An 18,175-nucleotide genomic window follows, 5' to 3' on the forward strand; every position below is an offset into this window, starting at 1 on the left:
TTGGAAACGGTGTGGGCCGGAGACGGCACAGTCACACAGAGGAATATGCACCAGGGAACTTTCCCCGGCTTCCTGTCAATAGAGCTTGGAGTGAGGCTCCATGAATAATATATCTTCTGGCATTTGCCGTCGGGGGTCTTAAGAGGGATGAAACGGCCGCGATGCCAGTCATCCGGCACGCAGCGTGACAATTGTTCTCTCTCAGTTGTCATGGGGATTCTTATTTATTTATTCGTTCTCCAGTTTTATTGGGATATGGTGATGGACTGGGGGGTTGTTTTGTGGATGATGCATGCCTCTCTAAAGGCTGATCTTAAATGTATTAATTTGCTCTGCTACGCTCCGAATAATTGTCATGCACTGCCAGATTTACCTTTTACAGGCCTGTTATTCCCAAACTCATATTTACACCTGGCTTTTTCAGTTCTGAGCTGCTCCCAGACTCACAGCTGTCACTCTAGTTACACACACACACACACACACTCGCGCACACACAAGCACGCACACATGCACAAATACAAACACAAGCACACACACACACTAATAGATATCTCAAATATATATACTGAACAAAAATATAAATGAAATAACTGAATGACAGTTCATAAAATGAATTCAGTCAATTGAAATAAATAAATTAGGCCCTAATCTTTAGATTTCACATGTCTGGGTAGGGGCGCAGCCATGGGTGGGCCTGGGAGGGCACTTGGGAGCCAGGCCCAGCAATTCAAAATGATTTTTCCCCACAAAAGGGCTTTATTACAGAAACCCTCCTCTGTTTCATCAGCTTTCCAGCTGACTAGTTGCAGACGATCCCACATGTGAAGAAGCCGGATGTGGAGATCCAGGGCTGGCGTGGTTACACTTGGCCTGCGGTTGTGAGGCCGGTTGGACATACGGCCAAATTCTCTAAACACCATTCGAGGTGGCTTATGGTAGAGAAATTAACATCCAATTCTCTGGCAAGATCTCTGGTGGTCATTGCTGTAGCCAGCATGTCGATTGCATGCCCCCTCCGAACTTGAGACATCTGTCACATTGTTTTGTGTGACAAAACTGCAAATTTTAGAGTGGCCTTTTATTGTCCCCAGCACAAGGTGTACCTGTGTAATGATAATGCTGTTTAATCAGCTTCTTGATATCCAACACTTGTCAGGTGGAGGGATTATCTTGGCAAGTGAGAAATGCTCACTAACAGACACATTTGTGCAAAACATTTGAAAGAAATAAGCAAGAAATAAATAAGCTATTTCAGCTTGTGAAACATGGGACCAACACTTTACATGATATTTTTGTTCAGTATAGAAATGTGCACAAGCGGGAATGCTATTGTACAGTATATCTCATATGAGAGAATGCTCAGATACTCTGTCTGCCATACAGTATGGATAGCAATTGTGAAGGCAATTTCTGAAAGCTTCTGTCTCATCATCTCCCTCATTCTGGGCACTTTACTGAGATGATGGACAGAGATGATCTGTACGTTTTCAGCCTTCCGTCTGATTTCACGGCACCTAGTTTCTTTGTTACACTATACTTAACTACAGATTCAAAAATAAAGAACAAAAAGGGAAGCCAAAATCAAAGGCCTTCCAAACATCCGTGCTGCTTTGCGTGGTTTCAGTAGGAAGTACACTGCAGCAGGCATCTGCCCTTCAATTTGCTACAGATGACAACTGCTCAGTGAACTGTGCCGCACGCACTTTAGACTGAAAGGCCTTCCTGTCCAGTCACAGATGGAGCTGAATGATAACAGCTTCACCCAGGGGCAGCAGAGGAACGTTACCCTCTCTTGTCAGAGAAACTCTCATGGCTTCAGGCTATTATTCAACAATGACATTTCCCGGCTAATCAATATCTCATCATTGGCAGTCAACACAGCCTGATCCCTGTCCCTGGAAATAGCTGGTGTTCTATGCGCACATATACCATTGTGCACACTTGGTGTGTGTGTGTGTGTGTGTGTGTGTGTGTGTGTGTGTGTGTGTGTGTGTGTGTGTGTGTGTGTGTGTGTGTGTGTGTGTGTGTGTGTGTGTGTGTGTGTGTGTGTGTGTGTGTGTGTGTGTGTGCGTGTGTGTGTATATATCAGTTGTCACATCTCACAGCAACTATTTCACGATGAAAACTTAGCCTACATCAATTAATTGATAAATATGTGACAGGCATTATTAGATTAGATTTCCTAGACATCCAATCTTCTCATACATGAGAATGAGGTGAGAAATTGTCCTCTCTTTACTTTGGTTTCTTTCTCTCTATGCAAATCATCAAAGAAACACTTGAACACCACAAAACAAAACGCACATCAGGCTCAGAATGGTGAAATGTCAGTCATAGTTCATAAGCTAATAAGCTTTAAGGCCCCATGAGATTCCCATTCTTTTCTTGTGCAAGACAAAGCAGTTGAGGAGGCGGATGATGGAGTGAGGTGTGATGATAGGGGGTTTTATGGTAAATATGAGCAGGATATAAGTCAACAGATAAAATAAGTCACTCAAAGCTGTTTCCTCTCCATTTCACACACTGCGATATAGTTACATTTTAGAGCTGTCCATCAAAGTGACTGGCAGCCAGGCCCTCTTCAGCGATAACACAAAAAAAACAACTGTGCTTTCGATATAGAATAATATCCTGTTTACTATGATAATTACAGACACCATGCCTATTTCATTGTTGTTTTGGGGACACCTTAGATATTTAATGACAAAAATGTGTCGGCTCAATCAGAAATTACCTTTACATTTCTATCGCACAATCTGTAACACTTTAGCGATACAGATTGAATAGAGCCTATACCAAGGCAAGAGATAGAAACACAATAATTTATTGATAAACAAAATATTAAAAAACGTATTTTGCATAGAAGTGTGGGCTGTAGCATTTATGTTTTCTAATTAAGCAATAATGCCCGGGGTGTGGGGGTGTGTGTGTGTGTGTGGGGGGGGATATGGCCAACTATACCACGGCTAAGGACTGTTCTTAGGCACGACGCAACGCAGAGTGTATAGATACAGCCCTTAACCGTATATTGGCCATATACCACACCCCCCCATTATTGCTTAATTAGAAAAAGCACAAATTCACACACGCAAACAGACACACATGCCAGAGGTGCCTTATTGCTGTTATAAACTGGTTACCAACATAATTAGAGCAGTAAAAATAAATGGTATATGGTCTGATATACCACAGCTGTCAGCCAATCAGCATTCAGGTCTCGAACCACCTAGTTTATAATTACAATCAATCTTGCAGAATGTGCAGACAGTGTATGGCACTCGCTAAAGGCAGTATGCATGTTTTGAAAAAGTCACTGCGAAATATCAAAAAATTCTACAGCTACAGCTACAGAAATGTGATAAAATTAGCAATTGCTCTTTTGTTTTAGAAACTGCATTCATAACCAAGTGGGAAGGTGGTATTTACCACATTCGACTGGGAAAAATCCACTTACAGTTTTTTCCAACTGCTTACACACAAAATCTTTTCATGTCACACGATTTTTGAAACCTCTCACTCAAAGTGCAAAACTACACACCAAATATCCAAAACCATAAGCTATTTCTCAGCGTTTGACTCAGTTTTCAATTGCATAAAACACTTTATTCAAAACACTACACACAATTATCTACCTAAAACACAAAAATCTAACAGGAAGTGACTTGCTTTCCTTTTCCAAACACAACCAATCAAAATGCTACACTTATTCACCAGGTCACACACACACTCCTCACATGTGCAAACACTAATAGCTTAACTGATCACTCACCAATCACTGCTTTACTGTAGTATAGGCCTATAAATAGGTCAAAGGTCAGATTACCTGTTTTGAACAATGGATGCCAACAATGCACAGAGAGCAAGAGGAGTAGGAGGGAGAGGAAGAGGACGAGGGCAAAGAAGAGAAGGAAGGAGAGCCATCTCTGATGAGATTAGGGCAAAACTTGTTGATCATGTGATCAACCACTGTTTGACCATGAGAGAGGCTAGACTGAGAGTCCAGCCCAACTTGAGTTGATTTACAGTGGCGTCCATAATTCGAACCTTCAGAAATGAGAACAGGTATGCAACTATCTAATGACTATTTTAGCATTACAGCAATGTACTGTAAAATACGTACGACTGCATAGTATTGCATAAACATTTGTAACTCTAAGCCATCCATTTACTGCACTGCATTGAATGAATGAGGTTGGTTATCATGCTGTACTACATTTTTTTGTACATTGTTTACAGTTCCTATGCTGAACACATACTGTGTTTGAATTTTGTACAGAGTGGAAAGGCAAAGACATCATGGAGGACGAGGACGCTTGTTTACAGATGTACAAGAGACTGCAATTATAAATATGGTCTATGTGGGGACATAGAGGTTGCCTCTGTCCAAGGTTGGATACGCCATGCTAGGAGATACATCCCTCGATGTTTGGCAAGAGAAAACGTATCCTGTGATGTGGACGAAGATTCCCCCCCTACCAATTCCTGGACTGACCCCCCGGGACCCCACACACACAAATTGTGTTCTTTACTGTATTCTAAAGAATATACTTTTGGTTTACATATGTTTATGGTTTTGTTGTATGCTACTGTATACAACAGTAATGTTTGGCCTAATAAATATTTTCTGTTTCTACATTGCATTGGTGTTTACAGTGTACTTGTTACCCCTCTCAGCAGATTACTTTCACTGTAGAACATTGTATTGAAATATAGATATAAGCCTATGAAAGACCAAAGAGCTTTAGATTTAGAACAACAGTGTTTACATGGTATATCCAAAAATGTACTATTATGAAAGCAGTGTTTGCCATTTGATGCAAATGCTTCATTCTGACATGTGTTTATGGCATTTTGAATGCAGTGTTACATTTTGAAGGAGATGTGAGGCATTTTGCATTTTGTGTGTGCAGTTTTGAAAAAAAGGAGACCGTTTTGAAAACTTGTGTAAGCAGTTGGGAAAAACTGTAATAACTAATAATAATGCTGCCCCTCCAACTCATAATTGCACCTAGGAAGTACCTTCCACGCTCCAAGCAGGTGAACACTCCAAGTCCTTCCTCCGAAATACACAAGTCGTTCCTCCGATCACTCCAACATGATGTGAACGCGGCATTACTAGTGGGAAACTTATCTATCATCCCTGGGGGGCAATTGGTATGATATGTTACGAATTACAATTTGTACAATATGTTACGAATTTATAAGTGCTTTAAGATCCCGGACTGCATCTTTAAATGAAAAAACAAAACATTATTTATAAAAAGCAATATATTAATATGGTTTTCGTACACTATAATTTGTTTGCGAGCGTGATAGCTGTACTTTTAGTTTATGGTTGACGCAGCTTGACGTTGGTGTTTTACCCAATAAATTACTGGGAGTTTATATACATATATAGAGAACGTGCAGCTCTTTTATGAAATAATTTGTCGCAGCTTGTTTGCCATTAGCCAATCTGAGTTTCTCAACAAGTTTAAAGCATGTGAATGCATCCAACTCGTATTTACTCAATTACAAATGGAAATTACCACCTTCCCACTTGGTTATGAACACAGCATAATTTCAATAGCTCCAAATTATACTGCAAATGAAGGGTGTAATTTTCATCATAAATGGTGGATGGAGGGTGTTTTCCAGGTCAGAGTTATAATGCTAATTTATAAAGTTTATAAATATCAATATTTTTTTACACGTTTTCCTTTCAGAAATCGTACACAGATATTAAGTGTGAAATTTATGCAACAGTTATAAATGCGGCCCCTGGGCCCTGCTCATCCATACAGTCTTACGGCAGGCCTGCCTCCTGCCCCATGGAGGAGGACTGATGTCTGGGTAATGGGTCTCCCATCCCTGGGTGAGCCATTTTTCCATTTATCTTAGTTGGAGGGTGGCTGGGTGGGCTGGCAATGGGGTGGATAGATGGGTGGTAATCAAATGAGGGCCTGTGTTGCTGCATCACCTGCATAAGGGACGAGCCCTCCTGATGTGACAGCTCCATTGAAGGCCCACACTCAGCACTCAACGTGGATTCTGATATTAATTGGTGTGTTTGGCACTGCCCCCGCTGCTGCTTGGCACCACCAGGCGCCGGAAACTTTTCTCCATTTATTACACTCAGTTCACTTGAGTGGCAGAGTAGAAGGCATTCTGATCAATTCATTTCCAGTCCATGCTCCATTGGCATCATTTATACCTACACCTTAGGTCCTTGCCAGGAATCTAACCGAAAAAACCTAATTACCTGCCTGGGAAGACGTTTTCAAAGGAAATATTGGGAAAGCTTGGACTGGTGCCAGCAGGAGGAAATACAGCTGAGTGTTGCAGTCCTTGTAGCATCAACACACACACTGACAACACCAAGCACACTTTTAGTCAATCTTCATTCCATCAAAGCATGGACGTATTGTAGTAGTACAGTGTATACAAATCATATGCTTTTATTCAATTTTTTATTTACTTTTATTTTAGCAGTCCCATTGAGACCGAGCTTTGAAGAGCAAGGTATGATAAGAGTCTCTCACTTTCTTCACATTACAGTAGGTTGGCTTACACCACTGCTACATCAACGGCAGGTAGAATATATCATTGAGGGATCATTTGCAATACTGATCATGATGAGTCAATCACTTGACTACAACCCAGTCTGTATGTTTAAAGGTGCATTTACAGGAAAGAGAGCCAGGGCTTTTTTCACGTCATTTTGAGCTTAAAAACTCTAAATGAGATCCTCTGTTGAGCCATGTTATCATTGTCCACAGTCACTCTGGAATTCATAGACTATTTTTTACAATCTCATATCTATCATTTTCATTGCTGTGTTTATAACTCATCTCCACACCAAAGATAGGCCTCTTACCGTCAGGATTGCTTTCCAGTCGATTGTGCGCGAACAATCACAGGTTCTATTATCATGGAGGCATTTTTCCAGGTACAACAGGGTGAGAGGGAGCATCAAGAAAACCACTGTCTTTTTTTCACAGCAAAAATAAGGTTAATAATAAAAGACAGGGACAAGGTCATTGCTTTCAAATTACGCTTAGCCTGATCTCAAATATCTCCTTTGTCAGCTACAGGGACTGGAGAAATTGTGGCGGTGGGAAATTGCTAGCTTTCATGAAGCCAAACACCACAAAAGCCCCTTTCATTTAACCCCTTGGCTTTGTAAGCCCTGACTCGCTGGGTCCTTTTGAATGGAGACCTGGGTGTAGAGACCAGAAATGAATAGGATCAATCTCCCTTCTGGTGCTGGGACATGGAAAGGAATTCTCCTCTGGTTAGGAACAGGTAGGGAGGGAGGCCATTCATACGCTCTGCCAATCCTAATTACTTCACTATAGATTTTATACAGGACTTCAGTTATGGTAGACTGGTAGATTCTGATGGTATGAACTGGAAATATTGCAAATATATTTCTAGGGTTTTTTGAGAATCAAAGTATCATTTAAAATGCCAGCTTTTAGCAGTTATCTTAGAGTATGTGGTGAGCATCACTTTTTCTCTCACATGTCTATTTTTAATGCGGTTATTCTATTACAGCATCACACAAATATCCCTTTAAGAATACTGAATACACACAGACAGAATGGAATGCAAAACGATGTAACATGCTCTCCTTTTTCTCTACCATATCCTCGGGTGTGTATCCACACTATACTTTCAGTGCTGACACAATACCATCATTATTTTTACTTGCTGTGGTATTTTGGCTCGCTGTACTCAAATTAAATAATAGTACAGTGACAGTGTGTGCATGGCTGTATTTAACAGCTTATATCAACCTCCTCCATTCACAGTATTCCATCCATACACTGAGAGCAGGACTGGAGCTGACAGAGAGGGGGGGCAGATAGAAAGGACAGATCACAGCACTAAAAACAACACACCTGTATTTGTATTGTCCACATCCTGTAGGATCAGATCCATCAACAAACCCTCACTGCTTCCACCCAACCTGGTCTCAGAGTATTTCGTATTATTCTGTACGTAAATCCGAGACACTCCATTTAGTATCGTATGTTATGGTTAAATTCGTAACATATTCATAACAAACACTTCAGCGAGCAGGCCTTTCTAATTGACCTGGCCCGGGTATCCTGGAAGGATACCGACCTCATCCCGTCAGTAGAGGATGCCTGGTTATTCTTTAAAAGTGCTTTCCTCACCATCTTAAATAAGCATGACACATTCAAAAAATGTAGAACTAAGAACAGATATAGCCCTTGGTTCATTCTAGACTTGACTGCCCTTGACCAGCACAAAAACATCCTGTACTGCATTAGCATCGAATAGCCCCCGCGATGTGCAACTTTTCAGGGAAGTTAGGAACCAATATACACAGTCAGTTAGGAAAGCAAAGGCTAGCTTTTTCAAACAGAAATTTGCATCCTGTAGCACAAATTCCAAAAGGTTTTGGGACACTGTAAAGTCCATGGAGAATAAGAGCACCTCCTCCAAGCTGCCCACTGCACTGAGGCTAGGAAACACTGTCACCACCGATAAATCCACGATAATCGAGAATTTCAATAAGCATATTTCCACGGCTGGCCATGCTACCCCTACCCAGGCACACAGCTCTGCACCCCCCACAGCAACTTGCCCAAGCCCCCGTATCGTATCGTCTGAAATCCGTAAAGATTGGAAAGCTGCCGCGGTCTTCCCCCTCTTCAAAGGGGGAGACACTCTAGACCCAAACTGTTATAGACCTATATCCATCCTGCCCTGCCTTTCCAAAGTCTTCGAAAGCCAAGTTAACAAACAGATCACCAACCAGCTTGAACCCCACCTTACCTTCTCCGCTATGCAATCTGGTTTCCGAGCTGGTCATGGGTGCACCTCAACCACGCTCAAGGTCCTAAACGATATCATAACCGCCATCGACAAAAGACAGTACTGTGCAGCCGTCTTCGTCGACCTGGCCAAGGCTTTCGACTCTGTCAATCACCACATTCTTTTTTTTACCCCTTTTTCTCCCCGATTTCGTGGTATCCAATTGTTTAGTAGCTACTATCTTGTCTCATCGCTATAACTCCCGTACAGGCTCGGGAGAGACGAAGGTTGAAAGTCATGCATCCTCCGATACACAACCCAACCAAGCTGCACTGCTTCTTAAGACAGCGCGCATCCAACCCAGAAGCCAGCCGCACCAATGTGTCGGAGGAAACACCGTGCACCTGTGTCAAATCGGAGGGCCTGTTGTCCGGACCTCTGTCAGTCTCTATGGGGGTGCCACAGGGTTCAATTCTCGGGCCGACTCTTTTCTCTGTATATATCAATGATGTCTCTCTTGCTACGTACGTGTGATTCTCTGATCCACCTCTACGCAGACGACACCATTCTGTATACTTCTGGCCCTTCTTTGGACACTGCGTTAACAAACCTCCAGATGAGCTGCCATACAACTCTCCTTCCGTGGCCTCCAACTGCTCTTTAATGCAAGTAAAACTAAATGCATGCTTTTCAACCGATCGCTGCCCCCGACTAACATCACTACTCTGGACGGTTCTGACTTAGAATATGTCAAAACTACAAATACCTAGGTGTCTGGTTAGACTGTAAACTCTCCTTCCAGACTCACATTAAGCACCTCCAATCCAAAGTTAAATCTAGAATCGGCTTCCTATTTCGCAACAAAGCCTCCTTCACTCATGTTGCTACACATACCCTCGTAAAATTGACTATCCTACCGATCCTCGACTTCGGCGATGTCATTTACAAAATAGCCTCCAACACTCTACTCAGCAAATTAGATGCAGTCTATCACAGTGCCATCCGTTTTGTCACCAAAGCCCCATATACTACCCACCACTGCGACCTGTATGGTCTCGTTGGCTGGCCCTCGCTTCATATTCGTCGCCAAACCCACTGGCTCCAGGTCATCTATAACTCTTTGCTAGGTAAAGCCCTGCCTTATCTCAGCTCACTGGTCACCATAGCAACACCCACCCGTAGCACACGCCCCAGCAGGTATATTTCACTGGTCATCCCCAAAGCCAAGTCCTCCTTTGGCCGCCTTTCCTTACAGTTCTCTGCTGCCAATGACTGGAACGAACTGCAAAAATCACTGAAGCTGGAGACTTATGTCTCCCTCACTAACTTTAAGCATCAGCTGTCAGAGCAGCTTATTTTTTTAAACTTTAGGTCAGTTGAGAATAAGTTCTCATTTACAACTGGGACCTGGCCAAGATTAAGCAAAGCAGTGTGAGATAAACAACAATACAGACTTACACATGGGATAAACAAACGTACAGTCAATAACACAATAGAAAAATCTATATAAAGTGTATGCAAATGTAGAAAGATTAGGGAGGTAAGGCAATAAATAGGCCATAGTGGCGAAATAATTACAATTTAGTATTAACACTGGAGTGATAGATGTGCAGATGATGATGTGCAAGTAGAGATACTGAGGTGCAAAAAAGCCAAAATAAATAACAATATGGGGATGAGGTAGTTGGGTGGGCTATTTACAGATAGGCTGTGTACAGGTGCAGTGATGAGTAAACTGGGGAGGCAGGTAACCTAGTGGTTAGAGTGCTGGGCCAGTAACCGAAAAGTTGCGAGATCAAATCCCTGAGCTGACAAAGTAAAAATCTGTCATTCTGCCCCTGAAAGAGGCAGTTAACCCACTGTTCTTAGGGCATCATTGTAAATAAGAATGTGTTCTTAACTGACTTGCCTAGTTAAATAAAGGTGACATGAAAAACATATCACACATTTGGAAAATTCCTAACATATTGTAGATTTTGTAAATTCGTAACATACATGGACATCCACAAATTAATACATGCCATACGAAACGTAATATATCATACTAAATGGAGTACCTCGGATTTATGTACAGAATAATACGAAATGCTCTGAGACCAGGTTGCTCCACCATGCAATAAAAGAGGTTCATGTCACAGACAAAGACACTATCTGAGACAACTCAGTCTTATCCTTCCCGCCCCTATGTCAAGGGTAATCTTGTTCCTTGTTCGTCATATTGGCCACCACAATGAGAGGCATCATCACTCTTGCCTGGGCCAACAAATACGGACAGTGATGGTGAACAGAGAGGACCCGTGTTGGACCACAGATACTGTCAACATAAAGCTTAAGTGAGAGATTTGAGAGAAAGGGGAGGGCGAGAGGGACGGACAACAACAACAACAACACTATCTCTTGCATTCAAAGCCAAGAGATCTGGAGGCCATCTTTTCAAAACCTGCTTTATCTGTGCATTCTTTCAATGATACAATGAATAACAAATACTTGCTTCACTTTACAAAGGTCACATTTTAGCAACATGTAGTCTTATTTCATAGAACATCTGTTTTTACATTTGATTTGAACAGTTCACTGACGGCTCATACAAACATACACAGTGCATCTGTGCTGCTATCTTAGTTGACCTGTCTTCTTATTCAGGATTCAGCACTATGTATATGTCAATAGACATATTTTTAGATGGCCATCATACAGTACCCTCTACTGTATTTAAGCCTTGTTGCATTGCAGAGCACAAAATCATAATAAAACGCATACCATACTGTAAATGTCGATATTTGAATAAAAGTCCATTTAAACCCAACCACATCTGTTATGACTGCAGCCGGTCATATCAAGCTTTATTAGATAACATGTTTGAGCTGAAAAGCTTTTAAGAGGCATGTTGAAGGGGCTTCTCCTTTTCCTTTCCTTAGGAATAATCATGGGCCCACAGCACCATCTACAGGGGATCAGCATTTATGGTAGCCATTGGTAGCTGTAGTACAGCTGTCGTGAGACTCAAACAAGATTAGGGGGCTCAAACGTTTCTCTTTTTTATCACCAAAAATGTTACAGAACCATTTTCCGTTAATAATGTCACCTCCTGGTGCTGTGAATTTGCTCTCATCTACAAGAAAAAACTAAGAGAAGAACAAGAAAAAAAACAGCACTGCTGTTGATGTCATTCATTGGAAACCTTATTAAAGGTCAAACAGGATGGGATGACATGCTAATACATTGCCAATGTTTAGCCAGGTGAGTGGATGAGAACTAAACCACAACACAGGGAAGTGAGTCAAAAGAAACGGGACTGCTTCAGAGTCCAATAAAGGCCACTGTATTTACCACTCAAGTGGATATGCTGTCAAGGGATGGTGGAGTAATCTGTTCATACTCACGGCCATTTCCTTCCAGCATCCGATAGCAAGGGTTTTTCAGAGTATTCATGGCATCCCCTTTGTTCCTTTTGGTCTCTGGTGAATGCGTATAGCTTCAGCTCCTGTTCAGTGGAATTATGTGTGTGTGTGTAGATTGGCCCTGATAGGTCTAATACAACACAGCTAGAGGACATACCGTGACCTTCGGACTGACTAGAAGGTTCTATCTGACATTTTGGTCAAAAATGAGTTATTCACATAGAGTTACTTTCATAGTGAGATACACTATATATACAAAAATATGAGGACCCCTTTTTTTAAATTCTATTTCACCTTGATTTAACCAGGTAGGCAAGTTGAGAACAAGTTCTCATTTACAATTGCGACCTGGCCAAGATAAAGCAAAGCAGTTCGACACATACAACAACACAGAGTTACACATGGAGTAAAACAAACATACAGTCAATAATACCGTAGAAAAATAAGTCTATAGACGAAGTGAGCAAATTAGGTGAGATAAGGGAGGTAAAGGCAAAAAAAAGGCCATGGTGGCAAAGTAAATACAATATAGCAAGTAAAACACTGGAATGGTAGCTTTGCAGTGGAAAAATGTGCAAAGTAGAAATAGAAATAACCTGGTGCAAAGGAGCAAAATAAATAAATAAATACAGTAGGGGAAGAGGTAGTTGTTTGGACAAAATTATAGATGGGCTATGTACAGAGGCAGTAATCTGTGAGCTGCTCAGGCCATGATGGAAGCATGCTTAAAGCTAGTGAGGGAGATAAGTGTTTCCAGTTTCAGAGATTTTTGTAGTTCGTTCCAGTCATTGGCAGCAGAGAACTGGAAGGAGAGGCGGCCAAAGGAAGAATTGGTTTTGGGGGTGACAAGAGAGATATACCTGCTGGAGCACGTGCTACGGGTGGGTGCTACTATGGTGACCAGCAAGCTGAGATAAGGGGGGACTTTACCTAGCAGGGTCTTGTAGATGACCTGGAGCCAGTGGGTTTGGCGACGAGTATGACGCGAGGGCCAGCCAACGAGAGTGTACAGGTCGCAGTGGTGGGTAGTATATTGGTGACAAAACGGATGGCACTGTAATAGACTGCATCCAGTTTATTGAGTAGGGTATTGGAGGCTATTTTGTAAATGACATCGCCGAAGTCGAGGATCGGTAGGATAGTCAGTTTTACGAGGGTATGTTTGGCAGCATGAGTGAAGGATGCATTGTTGCGAAATAGGAAGCCAATTCTAGATTTAACTTTGGATTGGAGATGTTTGATGTGAGTCTGGAAGGAGAGTTTACAGTCTAACCAGAAACCTAGGTATTTGTAGTTGTCCACATATTCTTCATATTCTTCATATTCAAATTAGTGGATTTGGCTATTTCAGCCACACCGGTTGCTGACGTGTATAGATGTTGTTATTGTAAAGTTTAAAAGTTTTGGAGCAACAACGATAAAACAGCTCTGAGGTCTGGGACTTGAAAAAGACTCCTTATCTCAAACTATACATTTTGCAGATAGAACCTTATAGTCCCAAGTCCTTGATTATTAATATCATAGGTTCGTTCTGGTCCACTTTTTCAACTACTTAGATTTTTTCCCACCACTTTTTCAGAAGAAAGGCCATTATGTAAACTCTTCTTGGTAAAAACAAATAAATACAGGTGCCTTAGAGCATGTTTAAGTCCTGCTGTTTTTGGTCTTGTTCTATATGAATATAAAAACCTCCATGGAAGGTGTACTTCACAAAAATGACAAACTTACCACATTTTATAGATTAATAACAAGTAGTTTACTAACTAACTAAGTAGTTTACTAACTTTTTTCAGAGACCAAAAAAATATATCAGTTTATTCATCCAGTGCTAAGCTTTAGCAATGTTGCTAGTTATCCATAGGATGTAGTGTACTTGTCATTTTAGGGAACTATCACTTTAACAAATGTGTGATGAACATGAGTTAATATATTGATGATGTGATTAGAAAGAAGGAAGTGTATTCTTTTTTCATTGAAATCTGTCCCAGATAGAACCTTATGGCTGAACTCAAATTACATGTCCGACCGCACCCCCCTAAAAAAACTTATTTACAAATATTTTAGGATTTTGATCATCTGCACTTCAGGTAGCTTTAAGGTAAAGACCTTAATGGGTTATGAAAGAAGAATTTACTACAAAACAATTCTGAGATCTGGGATAAGAAACTTTTGATACTCAACATCTCAAAATGATGCTTTGCGCAGACTGAAACTTATAGTCCCAAGTTCTCAATACACTAAGCCACAAACCAACTCTCTACTTTAAGGAGAGGTAGACAGACTAGCCAGGTAAGACACATAGTCCAAATTGTAGGAGGGGACAGATACACTGCTTAGGCTGAGATATGGGTAGATAAGAAATCCACAATGTGGTAAAGAAATACGATTAAATCGTGGAAAAATGTTCAAGATGCTACATGCATCTTCCCTTTCCCTGGTACATGGCAAGAGCTCATGGCCATCCCGAGGGACTGGATGATCAATCATAGGGTCACACAAAGAACACACACCACACCCCATACCGTTCACCAGTCATATGTACCAGGGACAGGACTTTATGTCAGCAAACAGTTGGCTACCAGGAGACAAGCTAATCCCCTGGTGGAGATAATGCCCAGAGAAGGAGAGGAAGGAGACCCAGTTTATTTTGGTAGAAAGTCTGCCTTAAGCCCACAGCCTTCTAATACCTGCTGACAGACTAGGCCACAAATCCAAGGCCGTAGCACAGGATGACAGTCCATTACAGGAACACACGTCCCTGGGGGGATTTCACCAGGCCATGATGGAAGCATTATTACTATCAGCAGAGTAATAGCCTCGGGAATGGATCAGTGTCATAAACACTGACTGATGCGCCATATGCTCCCATAGGAGGTGAGCCACCGGAGGGCTCAGAGCAGAGCCCAACAGCAGTCTGAACCGCTAACCAGGAGGCAGGAAGGGGAGGCGAGAGAGAGAGAGTTACATAGAACACGTTTGTTGGTGGATGAACTTTCACCCCTTCAGACAGCAGAGAGGTCATTCTTACAACGCCATCATAGAACTTATAAGCAGTGACAAGCTGAAAGTGGCATGTTTAGACCTGGCTGGTAAAGGCCAAGCCAAAATATCCAACAAAGGTGGTGACCAGCCTCATGAGAGGTCTAGTTGGATAAGTAGAACAGGGTATAAAGTAATGCTTATGAGGGTGAACATCAACATTATCAACCTTTTTCATCAAACATTCACTTAAATACATATTGACTGTAATGACTTCCCACGTGAGAGTTGCAGTATTCAGGGAACACTGATGGGTTGAGGTATAATGCACTGCCCAGGTCGCACATAACATTCTGAGAACCATATGTTTTTTAGATTTTGGTGAGAGCGTGGTTGCCCTATGGTTATTTTGCATAAAACCTTCCCACAATGTTCTGGGAATGGTGCACGATACCCAGATAGCACATGACATTTTGAGAACCATATGCCAATGGGCACACACTGGTTGAATCAATGTTGTTAAATTACGTTGAACCAACTTGGAATAGACGTTGAATTGGCATCTGTGCCCAGTGAGATGTTTCTTGGCGTCTGTGCCCAGTGAGGTGGGAATTTCAGTACTTCAGCATAGCTGTCATGTCTACTCCATCTCCAGCGCGCGACATCAGCAGTTTACTCATTATTACGCACACCTGTCACCATCATTACGTGCACCTGCGCCTCATGAGACTCACCTGGACTCCATCACCTTCCTGATTACCTCCCCTATATCGGTCACTCCCTTTGGTTCTTTCCTCAGGCGATATTGTACGCTATTTGTGTTTCTTGTTTTGTTCCATGTTCTGTCATTTATTATTAAATACACTCCCTGTACTTGCTTCCTGATTCTTAGCATACACATTACAATAACGTTTTCTGCAGGTTTACTCAAAGTCATGTTTTCAGAACATAAAGAAAACTGCATGAAAACCAAAAGAAACAGTAACATTCAAATAATGTTTTAAGAGTTCTTTTAAAAAATATATATGTTTCATTCTAGGCGTCTACAAAACTTTCTCTATCCTCTATCTTGCTAAATGTGTTCCAGTGTGTTGGCCGCGCCCACTCATTGGCAACACCTGATCTAAATGAGTGCTTGTTTCCTTTGAAATGGGGTCTGTTTAAATAGAAAAAAATGGCATGCTAGCTCCATCCTGGTGGCACAGTAGACTAATTCCATAGATAAAAACAGAAGATCAAAGGTTTGAGTCTCACTGATGCCGTGCCACAATAAAGAAGAAATGTGTTTGCATGATTAATGCCCAAGGAAATGAATATCCATGTGTCCTATCTGTGCTTGGAGTTCAAAACAGTTAACCTAAGCTAGAAATGTTATTAAAACTCTTATTGAAACATGTTTTCAGAACATTAATTACCCTCAAATAACCTATCATTTCCATTCTCAGAACATTCATAAAACCTCCCAGGAAAGCTTTCAGGGACCCGTAGTAAAACGTTCTCAGAACCTCCCTGTAACCTGAAAAAGAACATTCACCGAACAGGCTAAAGTTTCACTTCCGCTCTCAGAGAGTTTAAAAAATGCTCAGATTTAACGGTAAAAAAAAACGTGTGGCTTTGTTCCTAGAATCAATTGGAAACGCAAAATGTACATTCCCACAACTTCCAAGGAACTAAATGTGCTGGCTGAGTGCATGGCCATTGCAATCCTTCCCTTTTCTCACTGCACATTCTCCCAGTGGGATTTAAAAATGAGCTTCAATTATCCTTTTTTCCTCTTGATTGCATTTTCATGAGCAGCCAGAAGTGTAGTAAAGTCCTGACTGGTGATTCACTCATGAGGTGATGGCTTTACTGACCTCCCAAACCCACTTCATCAAAACAGATAGCAACAGTAGCTCTGCTATACCAACCCATCCACCCACTGATAAGAGCAAAGGTCGTGGACTGGCAGGTGCTGTTCATGAAAGAGGCGGCTTGGAGCCCCAGGAAGTCAAAATGAGACAGTGCACATCCTGTGCACATCCGGACTCTTGAATGACATCCTCCATAATTGTTGTCCTCTGACTTACTCCAAAAAATTCCCAAATGGGCTGGAGACATCTCAGAGCTGTGTGAACTCCACTGTCAGAAATCTCTGGGTTTTCAACTTTCCTTCCCCTCGACCAAATGCCTTCATTTGGAACTTCTAAGACTACATCTTGAGAGGCCTCATCTGTCCCGCCAAGGTCCTCTCAAGCCTCACTCCGGTTTATCAACAAATCTTCTCACTGCACCACTCCTGTCACCCACCACCTCGCTCACTTTTCTTCTCATCTGTAGGCACCCTTTACCCCCTCCACCCTTTAGAGGAAAAAAAAGAGATACAGAGAGAGTGAGCTGAAGAGAAATGAGATAAACACTAAGTGTGTCTTTGAATGGTAGAGATAGAGACCCAGACACTGGCAGTCTGGGAATGAAAGTATGTTGACTTTCCTTTCATCTCAGTCCTCTCCTCCACACCTCCTGTCTACCCTGAAACTGACAGACTTTCTTTCAGACATGAGGACGCTAAAGGAACCACAACAAAACACAGATTTAAGCTTTGCTGATGCTAATCTGTCTTCAAGCCATTCCAGACTTGACGGGATACACAAAAAATCTCTGGAATTAAGCAGGATGCCTAGCTGATTCAGAACAAGATAACAACATGCTAGTCGTTTGCAGCTAAGTGAATCTAAGCCTTTACATAGTTCCCAAAAAATCTATGCCAGGAAATAGCAATATCATGTCCATGCTACACAGAATACATAATCCATCGAACACTATGGAACATACTAATACTCCCACTAGCTGTACCGCAGTTCCATTCATGGTTCCCTCCTGAACACACTCCTCCTTTTTTAGAGCTGTAACTGACAGAAGGCTAAGTGAAAAAAAGTCTCAAAGACTCAGCAATTACATCATCATACACAGTGGGGCAACTTCCTGCAGACGGAAATCATCAACAATAATATTCAGAGACCTTTCGTCATTAAAGACAAAAATATGAT

The sequence above is a fragment of the Oncorhynchus tshawytscha genome, linkage group LG30 (assembly GCF_018296145.1).
Source record: "Oncorhynchus tshawytscha isolate Ot180627B linkage group LG30, Otsh_v2.0, whole genome shotgun sequence".
NCBI lineage: Eukaryota > Metazoa > Chordata > Actinopteri > Salmoniformes > Salmonidae > Oncorhynchus > Oncorhynchus tshawytscha.